A 20,260-nucleotide genomic window follows, 5' to 3' on the forward strand; every position below is an offset into this window, starting at 1 on the left:
GTACTTAGAAATGGTTGTTTTTTTTTTTTGATGGAATAACATAAAGACATGGGCAAGAAGGTGAAGGAATAGACTATTAAATAGAAAAACTAAATTGAAAAGCATATAATTATATGCAGAGAGATTATGCCTTATTTTAATATAAATAAAACTTTTTAAGCGTAAGATAAAAGGCCATGCCTCAATACACCAGTTTTCCAACAGAATACATTCAATTCAAATGATTCTCATAATTTCAAAACAAGGTTATTTGCTTTATTTTAGAAGCCTGATTACTTATAGATTTACAGTGGGTGAGAGTGGAAGGGTTCAGTACATCTTGTAATGAGAAATCTGGCCCCACCGACGCAGCTGCGGGAGCGAACCCGGAGTCCCGCCCCTCCTGCCTTCCATTCTAATCTAACTCGATGACTAACTTCAGCAGACCCCTCTGTGTAGGGACTATTTCCACAGCCTGCTCCGGGCTAAACATTCTTCTGTGTATATACTAGTAAATTCAACAGCCTCTTTAACATCTGAGAACGAATTACTGACAAGTCATTTTTTGCTCCATATTGCAAGTCAACGTGGCAACCCCGTTTTTTTTCTATTATAAACATGTACTATGCCCTGGCTCCAAGTCGTTTTCGATGCTGATACAAGATTCATAATGGCTGTCGGAATCTGCAATTTTCCCTTTTGTTTTATGAGGTCAGGCAATATTACATGCACTGATATATTCCATTTTCCCAGCTGAAAACCTTCTCATTTGAGCCCGACAGGTTGAGGGAGTCATGATTTTGCAACCTCGCATGTGAAACACGGTACGAGGGGGCAGGTGGCTAACCCCACGTCCTCCTCTTGCTCTTGTCCACTGGCAACAGTAAATTAAACTGTCAAAAATGGAATTGTCCTGTCATCAACAAAGCTATAGCTTCACAAGTATTGCAACATCAGATATATTTCTAATTCTGCATTTCCCTGCACCTGTAATTTCATCAGAAATTCGCACTGGACCATGGTGAGCAGCTGTCCAAGGGACACTGGCACTGTGAATTCCTTTAGAGGGTTGACATGGCATTTCAAAGACAGAAATTAATGAACAATTCCAGCAATTTGTAATATATATAAAAAGGGTGTTCAGTGTGAGGTCCTGACCTTCAGCAGGACCCTTTAAAAGGGCAGAAATGCTAACGTGGACATGACATGCTGTGCGGCACAGTGGAAAGAAATTACACACAAGTTACTCTGCAAACAAAACAAAGCAAAACGCAAATACCCTAGCAGCAGCCAGTCCACTTGAAGTTACTTAATGGTCACAGGTCAATTGGCCTAGATTGCTATTAAAAATGTTTAAGATCAGGAAGATACTTCTTCAATGGTACTTAGGTAGAAAGGAACTTCAGCCCTTAAGTTAAAATGTTATCCAACAATCCATTCTCCAAAACCACTCTGATTTCCTCCAGGTAATTCTTCCTGGGGTATTCCTCCAAGAGAAAAAAAAAATGACCACCCTCTTCCTCCTAAGGATTCAAGCGTGGTTCTGATTCTCCTGCCACCATGGTTTACTATGACCACTTCTACTGGCCCGGACTGCACTTCCACTAAGTTACTCCCTTGCAAGTTGGACGAAAGTCAAAGCCCTCTCCAGCTACCTCCCAAACTGGAGGCTGTCAACTCAGAACTCTTGTGAAACTACTATAGGGCATGAGCCCTCTAAGTTGTCCTATAAATTTGCAGAGAAAAAAACGGGCTTTCCCAGCCCATTTAAAAACAACAAAGTCGCAAGTCTAGTTGTTACTAAATATTGCAATCAAATACTGTTATAGATTATCCCCACAAAAATTCATTGCTTATCAATCATTATGCTCAAGACAGAAAGTTAAATTGAGATGAGGAATCATTTCACGGCTTAATACAGTCAAAGTGACTCAATATTCCTTTATTAATTCTCATTTAATATCACTTTAAATTGCTGCCATTATTATCCTACCGTAGACGAAAGATTCTGTGTAATTAGTCTGTATTAAGCCCTTTTTATTTATAAGGAGCCAAATAAACAAACCCACTTTAATTACCTGGGCTCCACAATATTGATCTGAGCATCAAAATTTAATATGACTTTATTTCAAATTTCCATATGACTAGTATTTAAATTTCTTCCAGCAATAACAATTTTGCAGGCACAAATGACTTTTCATTCAAAGTATGTAAATTACTGCCTAGCGCCGGGCGCGGAGGCCCTCGGTGCCCACAGCATGTTTACAGAGACCTCAGGGGCCTCCCCGCTGCACGCTTTGCTCCCTAATACAGCAGGAAAAGCCACCAATTACCAAAAGAGACAAAAGTCAACGAAGACAGGGAGTCTTCTCCCTCCCAAACCGTGTTCTCTCCCACTTCAGTACACGGTGTTAACGACATACAAATTTTGAGGTCATTAAGTATAAACAGGAACGGAGCGCCAGACAGGCAGCCAGGCAGGATGTGCTCACGTCAGCATTTCAAGTGCCCTCCTAATCCCACAATGCAAGTTTCGGCATTATTGTCTCAATTTAACTTGCATTAGTACCTAGCACCTTGATTACACTGTTGGGTGGTAATCTTCGCCTGCACATGCCATCATTACTTATGTCAAGCCTCTTGAGTTGTTATGAATACTATGTTGTTTTACGAGAGAGAGGAAATTAGTGCCAGTCCCCTAGAGTTTTGGGTGCTTAGCACAGAGGCACTGTGCAGCCCTCGCAAATCCCACAACAAATCCTTGTTTAGTGCCAAATGGAGATAAGGACTTTGCAGCAACATTGGAGCATAAATAACTCATGTCCCTCTTTATTTGTAAATGTCAAAAAAAAAAAAAAATCACCGTTCTTTAATGTTGCTTTTCACACACACATAGCAGAATGGGTGTTTTCAGCCACACAAGCGCACACCAGTTGAGTAACACATTCTGAATTAACCCGCAAGACCACGCTGATACGCAAAACAAAGAAATGACCACAACACATGTTTGAGAATTATCGTAAAATGCTGTTTGGGATGGATTTTTAATAAAAATGAACTTATCAAATGCAAGGGAAACGCACTGGTAACACAAGCCTTTCCTCGGGAGGACAATAATGTGGAAAAAATGTGGCTTCACATGTATTGCATTTTCCATGTTTTTTTAAATATGATCCAATATGTTGTTGAAAAGAATTATTTTCTGGTATTGTGGGGAGTTTTGCATTGTCTGTTTATTCTGTTTACACAGCAAATGAAACCTACAATATGAATAGGTGAACTCCCTGGGGAGCACACGAAATTCAGAAATGATGTACAGATGGGGACAGGGGCCCATGAAAACAGAATAGAAATTAATGTGCCCTCAACAGTCACATCTGGAATGGAACAGGCCAAATAAATAATTTTGACATTAAAAGAAATTAAAGATCAAGGACCGCAAATAGTAGAGTAAGTTTTTTAAAAAATAGTATCATTAGTTTACACTATGTTTGAAATGGCATTTAAAATAAAATAATCAAATGTGCAGGCCAAAAAATGAGGCCTGGATGCATTTCCTCTCTTTTTCTTTCTTTCAATGGCCAGTAATACCCCATTTGAAATATCTTTCCCACAAAAGAATCTCCACATATTGCCTTCTTAAAGTGCTCTTAGTTAAGAAACAACAAGATGCAGTAAAGTTTTTGCATCCTGAAATTGGTCATGTTTAATTTGGTAAAACATTAAAAGAAATCTCAGAAGGCAGACAGATAATCCTGTGCCTGCTACATAGCAGAGACGGTGGGGTCCCAATTTAAGGGTTCAACACCAAAATTGTGATTCCGTTCACTTCTTTTCTCTTGACCCCTTTGCTATCTTTATTTATGCAGCCTGAAGCAGACTAAACAAAAAGCAAATGAAGGCTTTGGCAGTATCTTTTTTGAGACTGGGGTAAAGGTCTGTTGGAGACATCACTGTGAAAATGATAAAAGGCCTTGAGGTCACAGCCTGAAAGCTGGGGGCGGGGGGCCGAGGTGGGGTGCAGGTGGGGCCTGTAGAGGCACCCCCTCCTCCCAGTGAACGACCGCAGCCCCCAACTCCCACAGACAGAGCCACAGGAGGCCACTCCTCTCACTAACCACACCAACATAGTGGCTCCTCAATGTGTCCTCAGATGAAGCCAGTTTTGAAAAATGGCTTCTGACAGCCCTATAAAACTTGCATGGAGTGACCAAATGGGTGCTCCTCAGCCCACAGACTGACCACAAGTCACACATCTGAGAAAGCACGTTTTCACGACTGCTGACTCTGTAAGTAAAGTCCTCTGGAGCCAGGGCAAATTCACCACCACCAAATCTTCACCGTCCACTGCATATGTAACGAATTTCTTTTTTCAGAAGATAAAATATTTTTCTGAGTGTAACAACAGGCATGACTTATTTCAGAATTAAGTGCTAGGCTCTCTGGTGCTTTGGGAAATGTAAACTACAATTTTTACTCCAAATCCACCATCCACTTCACTAGCTCGTGCTCTCCAAAGGCCTCAGCAGCCCCTTCAGATGATGGGCGTCTTAGAGAGTGCTTTGGTAAATCATGCAAACAAGGAGCGGGACAGAGGCAAAGCCATCCCTCTCCCCATTTCATACCACCGGTAAATTGATTTAGAAACTGCTTGGGGTAGAAAACAAATACCAAGCTACAAATGTATGGCACTGACTTTCTGAAAAATCTGACCTCCAGCACCCGCAGACACACGTGCACATCAAATCTTCTAAGGGGGCACCAGGCACTCCTACCCAGGCCTCCAGCCCTCCACTGCTCAGGAGGTAACAAACGTGAGAACCTGCAAGAGGGCACAGGGTTAATATCTTCAATCTAGGAGTCTGAACAGCACCTCTGCAAACTACAGAGTAATCTTAGTTTCAAATTACATAAAAATAATTGATTATTTCAATACAGCCCTTAAATAAAAGAAAGTTTTATTCTTCACAGTGTAAGTGCTGGTATTTTTTGTGCCCGACAAGCTGCCCATACAAGAAGCAGTGTGCCTAATATTCTTGCCAACAAAGGCATTTGAAATTAGCAATTGCTTTTAGAAACTTTAATTACAATTTTAAAATGCTATTTCTGCTCTATAATAGATTCCAATTGTTTCAGTATTATCTGGCTTGCAAATAAAATCTACAGTAGATGACAATATTCCCAGGATTAATCACTCTTGAAATTCTAATATGCTCTTGAAATACCAAATAAAAAAGACAGCAATGTTGTTGATGTACTGAAAGCTTCTTGCTTTTTGCAGTTTGCTATTATTATGCATATCCAGGTAGAAAGTTAATTAACCCAAAGCTTAAGCTAATTATGATAGCAGAATGCTATCAACCCAACGCGCTCAGTCAGACAGCTGTCCGGAATTTCATTTGCTAATCATTTGTCTTTGGGCTGAGCATATGGTACATTTTCATGCTATCAGAGGAACAACAAACAGCTGAAAATCATTAACTAAAAACAATGTGCATAAAATCAGAAGCAGTTTTTTATACAGCTTTGTGTCAGACAAAAAGCCAGATCCTTGCCCTATAAAAATTAATGATTATTTTGGTTCTTGTCACTTAAAAATTTTAGCTGATAGTGCAATAAATATGTGACAAGAATTTCAGTCGCATCAATTACCTGTTTATATAAGTTTGCAAAAATATTCTAAATTTATAACAAGGGCATTATAATAAATTTGGGGAGAACTGTAACATAGATTTGTATAGTTGCCTGAAGACTTTAAATTAGCTTCTAAGAATGACCTCTTTGTTTGCTTTGTGTGGAGCCTCAGTATCCACATGCTAACATCTTAAAGATGACTTTTTTTTTAATTGCCAGGTAAAATGTATGAAATATATTTGCAGACATTCCCGAAGCAGTATGTGACATTTCTGAGGCCATCCAGAAATCTGTGTAGACACCAGAAAGCTACATCAATCATGGTAAAAAGTTCACCTCAATGTTGAGCCGGAAAGGAAGGAGGGGTAGGGAGGGTGGCAGCTCCCAGGTAATGCCGGGAGCACTCAGGTGTTCCCCGAGCACGTGGGGCACACTCACCATTCCTTTTTAGATTTGCCTCCCAATGTATCTTGTGCTTCACAAGTCCTAGTGACCTGGAAGCCGAAAGGAGAGCGGGAAATCCTACGACACACGGCCCATCTGTTTTGCTTTGTGTGGCTCTCAACCCTTTGGACTGTGACACAGATTTGTAAGTTCACAAGGCACAGTACAAGAAACTTCCCAAACAAATTGTGACTTCATTTTGGTGAATCTGCTCTTGCAAGAGGAGCATACCAATTCTCTTTAAGCTCATCTCTGAGTCTTTCTAAACCTACTGGGCTCTAATCTCAGGTACTTAAATCAATTTTAAGCTCGTGTACCCAAAGGTCTCAAATGCCAACCTAGCTTGGAGATTTCAGGAAGTGCGTTCCTTTTAAACATGCCTGAGTAGTAAACTGACATTCACAACATTTTCTTGAAATCAGTATTACAATATTAAAATTTTGTACTTTTTAAAAAAGGCAATAAAAATGAAGATTTTAAGTGTATATGATTCTGTATCACACTTGCTAACATAAAAATGAAAATATTTCTCCCCTAAAGAACAGGTCATTTGATCAAAAGGAAAACTAGTTCCATAAACTAAAAATAAACTTTTTTCCTTCTTGGGGAAAGCTGAGATTTAACTTTTCGCATGATGTGACATCTGCAACTGTCGCCAGTCAAAGGCTCAGCAGAGCCTGATTAATTGTTAGTCTAGGGGGATTTTTGTTGGTCACGGACCAATGAACTATGGGGAATTTCCATGGCTGTAATGTACCACGGCGACAATACTCACTCTGTTTTTATTGCAGTGGCCACTGGAACAGCAAGCACTCTACTACCACATCCTTACATCGCTACGAAGCGTCAAGCAGCCCTGGACGCCCACCAGCACTTCTTGCAAAGATCGAGTGTGACGTGGGAAGATATTTCCCTGATGGTCTCCACAAGGACTTTTGTTATTTATTTTGGACCAAATTAAAGTGAATTAGAAGGGACATATGTCCTCTTTCCTACTCCACATTAACGGAACCCACTAGCTCCCATGGTTGGATTTTTGCCACTGCTGGAGAGGCCTGAATGGATCTCGAGGTGGTGCTAGGATGAGGACTTATGCAAAGTTCCCACGGGAGGGGCAGGATCCAGGAAGCCAGAAGCGCCTGCGGTGTTTCCCTTACTCATCTCCACACTGCCAGGAAGGCTGGACAGCCTCCTTCCAAGAGCAGTGTGAGCCACCCAAGGTCTGCCCCATGGCTTAGAACCCCGTAAGCCAAAGAAGAACGAAGTGGCCAAACCATCAGGAAACTGATTAAACCGAAGACGTAAAGAAACCCCACCCAGTTGCTATTCAACTTTTGTTGCCGTTCCCAGTGCACGCATCAGCCCCGGACGAGGAACAGTATTTGATATGGACCAAGTTTGTATATTACTGTTTTCGAACTGAAAAGGACCTCTGCTTGCTACTCCACTGGGAAGACGGAAGCCAAACCTATTACTGCAGTCATAAAGGTTTAATCATTTGTGGTTCAGATGTTGACGCCTCTTCCCAATGCGTTGAATTTTTCACATCTAAGTTTTTGAGCTAAAAAAAAAAAAAATGCTTTCAGATGAAAAAATGCCACCAAGAAGGAAAGGCATATGGAGGCTGCTTAAATCTGGTCCTTAAAATCCTTCCCTTCTCTTCCCAAAGGCTACATACTCAACTCTGATGTTGATATTAATATTAATTTGTCATTAATACTAATGTTTCACTAACCAACTAGGAGTATTCTGAAATATCCAATTTCTCTGGGTAGCTAAACCTGAGGTTGCACTATGAAAAATGTTTTCTAATTACTGCTTGCCAGTGAGCCATCAGACAATGCGGCTAGGTTTCCCATTAATTCAGAAACTTCATACTTGTACGGAAAACTGGCCACATCTGAGTTGGCCACCTCGGCAGGTCACAGCCAATTCCTGCTCTTAGGACACCCACGCAGGCCATTTTGAGGGCCGCCTACAGGGGTGCTAAGAGGCAATACAGATGTTTACCTCACTTGATTAATTCAATTTTGAAACAAGTAATCCAATGAAAGTAATGGGTGTTGCTCTTGCTAGCTCACTGAGCAAAGAAATAGGCTCACCAGCTACCTGCCAACCTCCCTCTCTTAAGAGATGGCTCCACAGTCGGCGTGTCTGCCCAGCCCAAATCATGCAATGTGTATTAATTGTTTGCTGGGTCTAGTAATGAGAATGGGTGACTGCTGAAAGCATTCCCCAAACATTCTCCTATGAAGACGTAATTCTAACCTGTTTCCTCTAGCTCTACCTACCAGAGAATCGCTTGGTTTATTTTCCACAGTCTCCTTCCCATGTGGCTCGGAGACAAAGGAAATTCAGGTAGGTTGGTAGGGACTGAGGTGAGAGCTACCCCTAACCACAAACCAACTCAAGGGACCATTCCAGGACAGTCATTTTTTTGCGAGATGGCAGCCATGGATGGGCGGACGCAGAGATGGGTCACTCAGGGAAGCCGCAGCCAGCAGTGGATGTAAGGCTGTATCCCTGGAGATAGTACTGACTTAGACAGAAGTTAGACTCCCTGCACCACACAGACGTAGGTCCCAGGCTGTGCCACAGGTTTCAAATTTGTTCATGCAACCTTCAAAAAGAAATGAACCGTCAAATTGCTAGCAGACATCTATCTACCCACCTACGTACCTACGTACTTACCTATAGGTAACAACAGGCATCCAGAAAGACCAATGTACGTTAGTGTGCAAACTTTCCAGGGGCATGCACAGTAATATGACACTTTATCCGCATCAGATGGGCAACAATTAAGTCGCTCTGTCACTCTATTTCCCTGGTGAGGAAAGGATGGTAAAATGGGAATGGTCTGACATGACAAACAGTATAGAAACAACCTATTAAAAGAGAAAGATATGCATGGCCTGTGGAAAAGTTCAGTTATAGAACTCCCTCCCACAGACTTCATGGCCTCAGTGAATCGCGTGTGTGAATGCATGTACAAGCATATGTCTGCATTTACTGCAGTATTGTTTGTGGGGTGGGAAGGATGCTTATTAGCATATTTTTTGAGGGCAGAAGGACGATGGCTGGAAATACTTCATATAGCCATATCTTAGAATATTAGGTGACTAGGAAAAAGGATTAAGATCTGAAATCACTGACTCGAAGGGATGATAAATGAGCAAGGCAAGAAGAAACAAGAAGAGAGGAATACCCATCAGGATCCTACACTCCAAAACCTCGGTTGAAACTTCAAGCACATTTGCGTTTGTATGTGACTACTTCCTAGTGACAAGAGCAACCTGTTGAATCAAGTTTAGCCTAAAGCTGCCGCCTTCCGTGTTTTAAGTGCGGCTTCAAGGTTTTTCTGTACATCATGAACTATAACAAGTGGAGGTATAAACAGACCGTAGCCTACTCTTGTGCCAATCACTGAGTTTTGGCCAATCCAATGTAGCCAACTGCTCAAACCGTGTTCAAATAAGGCAAACGCTGTAACCAATCTGGCTGTTTCCGTGCCTCATCTCCGTCACTTTCCTTTTTCTGTCCATAAATCTTCTTCCACCATACAGCTCTGAGCCTACTCTTGCTCGGGAGGCTGCTCGATTCGCGAATTGTTCATTGCTCAATTAAACTCCTTTAAATTCAATTCAGCTGAAGTTTTTCTTTTATTAATACCAACAAGGGTATTAGCAATTGCTAAGGGAAAAGGGAGAGAAGAACATAAAAAAGGGAAGGGCTGGAGGAAACAGGAGGTGAGTAAACTGGGGTAGTAAAGGACTCTTTAAAAATGATGTCCCTGTCAAAACAGGCAGCTCAGGGCACGTGTTCACTGCCTGAAGGGGCTCGGAAGCCACTCATGCCATCCCCATGGAGTGTGGGCCCAGGAGGGGCGTGGGTAAGTTAACTCTCTTACTTTATAATACACAAGACAAGCACATCAAGAACCTCTAGAAGCGGACACTTAATTATCTACTAGTTAAGAAGAAAATTTAGGATTGGCCAAGGATTCCAGCCATAAATACTCTTACTCCCTAACAATGCAGAACAAAAACATCAAATAGAATTTAACTCTCTGCTTAGTAATCGGGCAGCACATTTTGCTTACTTGCGTGTGGTTTTAGAGTCTTCTCGAAAGACCTGTGTTTATTCCAGAGCGCAGTTTTACGCTTTAACTTCCTGAACCAGCAGCACCGCTGCAGGGGACTGTGGGCCACCAAGATGACATACGACCCTCAGGCGGCACCCAGGATGTGCCAGGCCCGCCCCAGGCCTACTTGACAAGCCCTTTACTTGGGAATCTGTCACCTACACTATGAGATCAGCACTATCATCCCCTTATACAGATGGATGCTGCCAGAAAGAACAAGTGACTTGCCCATGGTTCCATATAAAGAAGTGGCCCATGCAGGGTTCACTCTCAGGGAGTCTGGCTCCTAAGTCTGCTCTGAGAAACATGATGGATTCATGACATACTAAAGGAATCCTGAGCACACCTTCAACCAGGGATGCTCCACACACCCACGCTGAGGCTGGGCATGAGAACAGGGTCCTCATCTTCCCCGCTGGCTACATCCGCAGTGGCCTAGAACATGGCTGGCACACACAAAACATTGAATGCGTGCACTAAGTCTCGAAGCACTCCCACACGGCGGACCTGACTGCAGAGCAGGCCCAGGAGCCGAGAGCCACCGCCATGTGATCACAGGGGGCCACCGCACAGCCTCTACCCACCCAATGACATCTCTGAAGCAACACAGAATAAGTCTATGCCACAACCTCTCTAAAAATACCCTATGCCATTTTTTAAATACAAAAATACCACACCATTATTCAGTCTTTGTGTTTCGACCCCACGGAACAGGAGTCAGCAGCCACTTCTGTAGAGGAGGAGATAGGAAGTATGTTACACTTTCCAAGCCCTGTGGGGTCTTCTAATCAATATTCTGTTTATTTCCTACAACCCTTTAAAAATGGAAAAGCCACACTCAGCGTCCTGATCATACAGAAACAGCTGGTGGACAAGACCTCGCCCATGGCTGTCGTCTGCTAACCCCAGTCACAGAGGGGAAGAGCAAAAGCGCCTTGAGGTTTTGGATAATCAAAAATAAGGGGGTAAGGGAATGGCTAACCAGTATGCCAAATTTCATACATATTTCTTCCATAAAAAAAGGTTTCAAAGATTTCCTAAACATGGTCATGATGCTTGTCTTTTTTGTTTTTTTTCCTGGATCTGTCTGAAAAGTAGGTAATAAACATGACGAAACTAAACTGGTTTTTTTTTTCTCCCCACTCACCAAAATGTGAGTGAATGGAACCCAGCGTGTTTTGCTCAATTCTAACTGTAATGTCTGAGAAGTCCCCAAAGGTTCTCAACTGATGCCGAGTTTTCCAGTCGTAGCTCTGCAATTTCACGCGAGGTTGAGATCCAGATGAACTTTTAACCAGAATGCCAACCATAACAATGGTGCAATTTGTAAAGAAGGTTCCTTTGCAGGCTTAGAGCTCAGATGTACTGGATACCCTGGGATGTGAACTTCCTGACATCTAACACTGGACGTCCCCTCTCCACGCCGCAGCTCTGCGGCTCACAAAAGAAAGCAAGGTATCGGTCTGTTGTGCAGAATCCTCTTGCTCATTTATCCTAACAGTCTACAGGAGAGGAAAATCAGATGAGGGTTTTAGGGGGAACTCCTAGATCTCCAGCAGAGACCTTCACTCCAGCCCACTAAGCCCCTTCTTCCTCAACCACTGCGTCCCACCCCCCTCACAACTACATCCACTGGAGCACTGTCTGTATATGCCTCATTAAAACCACAACCAGCTCCAAAAATGCTTCCCTCTCTTTCCTGGCTATCATCCACTGTTAAAGTCGGGCTGTGGAGGGTAAGACTCAATGCAAGAAGACCAACATGACTCCTGAGCAGGGCCGTGGCCTGAAACGCAAGCACGACCTAGCTGTCCTAGTATATCCAGAGACGTGCTCAAGTGAGGGAAATGTATTTCTGCATATCTTCAGTCATCAAGAGCAGGTGCGGTCCTATTATTTTTGTTGCACATTAGTTGTGAAGGCAAGAATGCATTCTGATCAACAGACACAGACTCCTTCCACCCAAGCACCGTGGTTCTGCATGGGGTGTCGGCCGCTCAGGTGCAGCAGGACTGCCGGCAGGAGCTTCTTCCGTGCACACAAGCTCACGCCCATGAGATCTGCCCGCCTTCATCTCGGTGATACATCCCGAAGGAAGGGTGTGCGCGCCGGGTCTACACAGAGAAATTCCATAAAGAACACTTCTTCCCAAGACCATCTTGGTTTGCTTAGATTTCACTGTATTTATAAACAATTTATGAAGGTGCAATGAAATGTAAAATTTTAATCTTTAGTTAACAACTATAATAAATGGACAAAGAAACTGACTTTCCACATATGACTGAGTTGGGGAGGGGCCAGGATGGTAGATAAATTGGGAAAGTCTAGCATTATTTATGTCACCACTCCATGACATCATACAGGTACCCAATGCAGAAAATACCATGCTAAAACTCAAATAATGTCAACATTTAATTAGGACCCATGCTACTGATACCCCAGGGCAGGGCGGGGCAGGGGGAGGGGGAAGTAAACAAGGAGGTCAGATGCCCAGTGTATTCACAGCTCCTTCAAGGCTCCGTAGTCTGATTCTTCTTTGTGCAGCCCAATTCTACATCCGGCTCTTTCTACAAACAGGTATGTCTTACGTGACTGTCCCTACCCAGTCCCTGTATAGTCTCCCCCACAGAAAACTTGTTAGGTGCTTTTCAACAATTAGAATTACATTCTAAAGGGGTCCCCTTACTCCTCTGCTTGAGGGCAAGACAGGAGGGACTCCCCAATGGCTCGTGACCATCAGCCTGATGACTCCCATTCCTACCTGCAGGATGATGAGACAATCTTAAGTCACCTTGAAAGCCTGTGCCAGGGATCTGAAAAATCACCTGGGAAGCTGAGCATCTGAAACAGTGAATCCCGCTCACAAGGAGGGACAAAGACACTTTCGAGACTTTCAAGAACCCTCTGGGCCCCGCCCCAAGAAGAGGATCGCGGTGCCCATATCCACGCGTCCAGTCAACACTTTTCACCTGTTCCTGGGGAGCCCCGCCCCAAGAAGAGGATCGGGGTGCTCATATCCACGCATCCAGTCAACACTTTTCACCTGTTCCTGGGGAGCCCCGCCCCAAGAAGAGGATCGGGGTGCCCATATCCACGCATCCAGCCAACACTTTTCACCTGTTCCTGGGGAGTTTCAGACCCCCCGAAGACCACCACGGACCCCAGGTTGGGAGATTCTGGTTGAGAGTATGTCTGTGGCACGGGGTATCAGACACCTTTGTTTTCATGGATGGACACCACAAAAGCTCAGGATGGACAGCTGGTCACCACAGGGAGGAATGTGTGTCATGGGCATGAACAAAGAAGATGTTTTCTCTAGGAAATTCCAAAAACATGGAAGAATGCATCTATGAGTACACTTATGAGTCCAGCCTGAGCAGAGCCGTTTCTAAGATGTGGTTAACATCGAGATGCCCGCCGCTGGCAGGGGGAGCTAAGCGTGTCCGTCTCCTCGGCCCTCCTGTGTGGAGAAGAATTCTGGATGCCTTTCTGTGGTGCTGGCCTTTCTGCCTTAGTTTTCCTACAAAAGGACTTCAAATGGTTCAAATGACATTATTAACATATGACACATGGAATGAACTAACACTGGATCACAGGACCCTGGCGAAGATCTGAGGACACAGGGAAAGCCTGAAGGAAGGCCCCGAGAGACGGCAGGGGTGAACCATGAGAGGTGGGGCACTGCTCCGGCTCTCCTCTCCCCCATCAAGGAAAAGCTCCGAGCAGTCTTCTCCAGCCTGGCAGGGTGATGGCACACGGGGGGTGTGCCGGCAATGCTGCTCCGAAGGTCACCTGGATGTGTGTAACTCGCCAGGGAATGTTACATGTCGGCGTCACCAATGAACTTTTCCAATCCTTGTCAACTGAGGGTGGAGGGCATTGGTGGGAGAGGTGCACCTTCTCTGGGGACAGGACCTGTGGTAGGAGAGAGATTTCTGCAGCTGGAGAACCCTCCAAGGATTCTGCAGTCTCAAGCCCCACTGTTCCTGAGGGTATTACTGTTGATGTTGTCTTTCACGCACTGGAGCTGACGGGAACAATTTCATACACTGCTCTGGTGTGTTAGGCAGGAGAAAGCTGTGAGACCCGATGGTGTCCCTTCACTCCATCCAAAGCCCTCTGAAAGGTACCGAGGCACTTCAAAGAGCTGTCCAAGATCCAGCTTCCCACGGCAGTGCTCTCTGAGCCTTTTACTAGAGTAATTCAAGGTTTCAAAGAACACAATGTAAGACTGAACATATTTTAATATGCCTTAGTAATCTGATTTTTTAAAAATATTTAAATTTATTTCCCAGAAACTTCTCATCTGAGCTCTTTGCACCTTCAGTACCCAGGCTACCTCCTTGTTCAGAATCAAGACTGTTTACTTGGTGTTGACAACACAACTTTGTAAAGGAAGATAAAACATCTGAGGACCCCTCACACTTCTTATGTAAAAGGAAAGCTTAAGCCCAGAGGCCAAGTCATTGCAACTTCCCTCTTTCAAATGAACAGCTGTTTCTAGCCTCATGCGTCAGCCAGACCTCCACAGAAAGGCAGAGGCCTCAGGCACCAACACAGGGCTGCCCCCACAGATCACTCACAGGTGAATGCTTTGCTGGCCTCACATAAACAGGGACTTGCCAACTGTGACTTTAGATCAACCATCTCAGTCCAGCTCCTAAAACCCCACACTGATGTAACGTGGATCACAAGCTTCCCTTCCCAGGGCAGGGCAAAGTCGAGGCTCATTTCCTCTGCCTGCCCAGAGACCTCTGCGTAACGCACTCCTCCTCTGCTCCCACCTTCTCTCCTGCCCAGAGACCTCTGCGTAACGCACTCCTCCTCTGCTCCCACCTTCTCTCCTGCCCAGAGACCTCTGCGTAACGCACTCCTCCTCTGCTCCCACCTTCTCTGCTGACATTTGCCTCCCCTCACCTGGAGGGTGGATTCACTGAGCACTGTTCGCCTCACTGCCTGTCCTCCAGGCCTCCCCACCGCCTTGTAAGGAAAGGTGTCAATACTCAACCTCCTGAAAACCCCACCCCCTTGTAAGGAAAGGTGTCAATACTCAACCTCCTGAAACCTCTTCAGAAGCACAGCCCTGGGCATCTGCAGCGTGCTTTCCCCAGACACGCCCAAAAGCTGCTTTAAGGAGCCTGGATGATTGAGACTAACGCCTCAGCCACCCATATTCGTTGTCACCTCTGAACAAGGCACGGTAGGACTGAAATTTCTGTTATTTCCTAAAGCTTAAAAGAGTGTCAGAAGGGGACATGACATGACTGTGTTTTTTAAAACGGCTAAGGATCCAAAACAATTCCGTTGATGTAGTTCAAAGAAAAGTAAGAAGCCAGGAGCTCCCTCTCAGATTTGTTGGCAACACAGGGCTGGCCACTCTGAAGTCCTGGTCAGACGCCGGCCACACTGTGCTCAAGACAGCTGGGGAGGCAGAAGGGAGGACCGCCCATCCCGAATGGAAGGAACACAAGGGCATCCCAAACCGCTGATCAGGACCCACCTTTCTAAGGGGAGGTTTCCGAGCCTTCTCAAATACCAGCTCCATGTCACCCACCATCATGACTTGGAGGCCTGGAAATCCCAATAGCGCCCACTGCACGGGAGCTGGAATCTCCTGTCCAGATAACATCGAGGGAATGAGCAGGGGGTAGGATGCTCAAAGACCCTCCCTACACTGATGACAGACACCTAAGCCCCGAGAAGCAGGGGCTTGGGGCTTCTCCTTCCCACCGACACAAGAAGGAAACAGCGCACAGGTTCTCCGACCTCGCAGCATTCCCCTGAGGCCACCAAGGCGTTTGTCTGGGACAGTGGGTGTCAGACTTTTCAGTCTCACCCTTAAGTATCATGAGGACTCTAAAGAGCTATTTTTTTCCTCATGCAAGTTATTTCTATTGACACTGTGTTCGAAATTGAAAGCTGAGAACATTTAAAAATATTTCATTTCGAAATACTTATGAACTGATTTCATGTTATCACATATAACATTTTCATGAAAACCATTTTTCCAAAAAAAAAAAAGATGAGTTAAAGTGGCACTGGTTTACATTTTTGATTCTTTCACAGCTGGCTTAACAGAAGGCAGGTGGACTCTTGCAGCTGCTTCTGCCTTCAGTCTGTTTCCATACAGGGCTGTGGCTGACGAGCAGGAAGAAAAATCCACCTTGGGCCACTGCCACTGTGGATACTCTCCTTTGATGCCACAACAGAACTCTCAACAAGGGGCAGCTCCCAAACCACAGTTTCCACGTGGACCCTGAAGCCTTCCGAATCAACTGTCTGCACGGTTCCATTAAAATCCATTCGCCTCGCCTGCACTTTGGATTTTTACCCAGGCATAATTTTATAACATCATCCATCATTTGGAAAATATTGGTTCACTGAGGTATGTAAATCGACGTTACACATTTCAGCAACAGTACACTACCAAAGTTCCCATTAGTTAACGCAACACTGGTATCAGCAGAACGTTTTTTAAACATTGAAACGCTATTAAGCTCATGGCAGTAGGTGCAAGTTTCTTGAAATTATGATTTTCACTTGAAACTCAGATTTCATCATTCAGAACTAGCAACAAATACTGTCAGCTATTTTCCTTGAAAATTTCTGCCAAAAACCCAAGTGCGGGTAAATATGATTGGCTGGTCAGTGATACCTTCAATGGTGAAAATGGTATTCCAGGAAAAAAGTGGCTGCTCCCACCAGCCTGAGTCACACACATGCCCTTCCTCTGGAAAACGACCCTGCTTTGGTCCACGGCAGAAGTGCTTAACGCACACTTCCCATTTCACCCCTGTGTCTACTAAAAAGAGAGGTGCTCCAGGGTCAGTTTGTCAGTCTGTAATAAAATTAGCGTTTATTGCTTCAACAAGGACATTCTTTTTTTTCTTTTTTTTGGAGATGGAGTCTCGCTCTATCACCCAGGCTGGAGTACAATGGCACAATCTCGGCTCACTGTGACCTCCGCCTCCCGGGTTCAAGTCATTTTCCTGCCTCAGCCTCCCAAGTAGCTGGGATTACAGGCGCCTGCCACCGTGCCTGGCTAATTTTTTGTATTTTTAGAAGAGATGGGGTTTCACTATGTTGACCAGGCTGGTTTCGAACTCCTGATCTCAAATGATCCTGCCTCCTCAGCCTTTCAAAGTGCTGGGATTACAGGCATGGGCCACTGCACCCGGCCAACAAGGACATTCTTAAATAAAACACCGTCCACCACCTGCAAACGTGTGGTGGTGAGGAGCAGGAGGATAGCTGCAGAGGTCTGGGGCCTGGCCTGGACCGAGGCCCAGCTAGAGTAGCCTCCACCAGCATCACTCTTGGACACACAAGGTCTTGGTGTTGTTACGGAGCTGTCTCTGACCTGGCACAGCCATCTGTGACCTGTGTGGTCTTGGGAAGACCCAGTTTGAGAACCTCTGAGCTAGAACACTCCTTTCCTGGGGAGACAGAGGTCAGGGAGCAGCAGCAGGTCCACATCTGCCCGCACGGGCGGACCACAGCTTGAGACGTGCTCATTTCATTCCTCACTCTGTTGTCAGGCTATTCAAGGTCAGCCTGGAAAGAACTACTTGCACAGATTCAACAAGGCAGCATACTTGCTTTTGGCATTTTCAAAAGTTAAAAATGGACAATGTATGAAACATGGCCACTCACCATTCCCGTCCCAGTTCTGGCCGGTCTCACCTTCTCTGGGGTGAGACTGTCACCACCCTCAACCCTGACCATACTGCGCCCCCAGGAAGCCATCTCTGCAGGCCTGCCCATCCCGGCCAGCTGCCACAGGTGCTTGCCTACAGAAAACACACTGCGTTTGGCCAACTCATCGCTTATTCCCAAACACTTCCAATGACTACGTCATTTTCAGACACTTTTTGACTAAATGGCCAATTTGCTGGAGCCAAGCACCCTTCAGATTTGGGAAGGTAATTTGACCACCTTTCCAGCAGCCAGCGGGAGAGAGGCTGGAGCAGCTCACAGTTTAACCTGCACACTGCACCGACACACTCCTCATGAGGGGTCCCTCTCGGTAATAAAATCAAGATTGTGATTGCTAGTACAAGAGTCATAGCATTTAGAGTGCCAGTAAACTGTGGACTGTGAATCCCTTAAATGCCCGTATACCCTATCTTGCTGGATCTTAAATGCTGATATCAGAATTTTTATGGAGAGTTTCTAGCCTCTCTGAGTTTTTCATTAGACTGTGAATGGCAAATGACACACTTTTCAAAGTTTACGTTCTTTTTCTTGGCTAGATCCACAAAAATAAGATTCATACTTTCTTGCCTCGACCAGCAATTCCATGGCTAGAAACTATTCATTGAAAATAGAAACAGAGTTTTATTTTGGTCTGATATAGATTCACAAAATATAGAGAAAAATTCGCTCACATTGTATCCAGTCTGTTTATTAAAATTTAAATAATGCTGAGTTAGCCATCTAAGGAATTAAAATTTGAAACATAAGTATTCAATCCATGTAGAACTCCGGGATCCAGGTACTTTTCAGGGAAAAGTTCATATAAGTACATCTCGGTTTACTAAACGTGCTCAAAGCAACTGAACTATAAAGTGAACTATATTTTTATATTAAACGTGTTTTAAAACATATATTAAAGATGTGTTTCCAAGTAAAACAAAAGACCACAGGCAGATCTGAAACCTTTAGGAGAGAAGAGAATTAGCAGAGAACGTGGGCCTGTGGCAGAGCCCCCGCCTGCCTAACGGAAGCTCTGGTCCTCGAGGGGGGAGGGGAATTAACAGGGAACTCGTGGCCTGATATGCTGTGGCCCTGTGATGATCTCATGACCCACACTCCATTCAACCACCTACCCTGTCTGAGCAGCCTCTCAGTCTCACCCACCCTCACCCCAAACCAGGGCTTCCTGGGGCATCTCCAGCCTCAACCCACCTGGGTCCTCTCCCTTGGGCTCCAAATCCCATGTCCTCTGCCTCTGTCTTCTGGCCCCTCCTGGCGGACGGGCTGCCAGCTCCCATTGGCTCTGATTTTCACGTGGCTCCCAGCTGGCGGCTTCACTGCCCGCCCTGGAGGTGGACGCGACCCTTTCGTGGTCTCCCTGCTGGAAGCTGGATTTGTAAGTAGCCACTGCTCTGGGAGTGCTGCCTGTCCAGCAGCCCTTCCTTGCTGATGACCCAAGTAAGCGTTAGGCAGCCCCGCCGCAGGCCACAGGCCTCACTGTTGCAGGAGGTGCTGCCGACGTCTGACTTGGGTTAAATCACTAGGAAAAAACTCCAAAGTCAAGACGTTTCACTCTTGCTAAGAATAACGGAAAGTTTCAGTTTTGATTATCTTATATATTTAGTAGAGGCCACAAGAAGCAAATAAATGTCAACATTTTATTTCGTGTCATGTGAGCCATAATGTGACTAAGAATCCCAATTCGACCTGAGTTTGCCTGTAAAACCCAAGAGGCCAGAGGTGAGTAGCACCCGTGCTCTGAGGCACGGCCCAAGTGAGGCCCTGGCAGGGCATGTGCCAGGCCCCACACTCCTGTGATGAAGGGACAACACACACTTTGTCCCCACCCCGGCCAGGCGGCTCGAGGCCTGGCTGCTCTGACATCCCACTGCAGAGCCACTCACGAGGCACCAGGTGGGAACACAGAATTAAGGCCCCGGCACTAGACTCCGCGACTGCGAGAACAGACACCACGACGTCCTGCTCGGATACCTCTTCTTCAGCCAGACTCTACTCCCTGGTGCTCCCAATGACCTGTCAACTAGAGAGAGGGGCGGGTGGCAGAAGGACACAAAACCACCAGCCTCTTCCAGCCTTCCACAGACCTGGAGCAATGCAGTTAAAGCCTACAGTGAAGCAGTATCCAGACCACCAGGGTCTACAAGCAACTGCATCAGGCTGCTGCCAGAAACAGCTTCCCTACCCCCGAGGGGAGTCTGCGCGAATTTCTCCTAGTTGTCCTAAAACACCTCTGTGTTCATTAAGCTGTGCAAATATATAATCTGCATGCAATATTCAACGCGGCAAGTGTAAAGATACCAGCTCCAAACTGTTGAGCACTCCTAGGCAGTTTGCATGATGCTGTGT

The 20,260-nt window shown here is 45.3% G+C and overlaps 1 protein-coding gene and 1 long non-coding RNA gene across 5 annotated transcripts in view; both read right to left on the minus strand.

Moving 5' to 3' along the window:
• MGMT (O-6-methylguanine-DNA methyltransferase) overlaps positions 1 to 20,260 on the minus strand; it is a 291,457-nt gene that overhangs the window by 152,231 nt on the left and 118,966 nt on the right. The gene's annotated exons all lie outside the window — the stretch shown is intronic.
• On the minus strand, positions 14,214 to 17,088 carry LOC108580496. Its single transcript, XR_002524508.2, has 2 exons — positions 15,087 to 17,088; positions 14,214 to 15,034 (listed from the first exon to the last, which is right to left on the minus strand). It is a non-coding gene; the product is annotated as an uncharacterized LOC108580496 (long non-coding RNA).

Source organism: Papio anubis, chromosome 11 (assembly GCF_008728515.1).
Source record: "Papio anubis isolate 15944 chromosome 11, Panubis1.0, whole genome shotgun sequence".
Classification (NCBI taxonomy): Eukaryota; Metazoa; Chordata; class Mammalia; order Primates; family Cercopithecidae; genus Papio; species Papio anubis.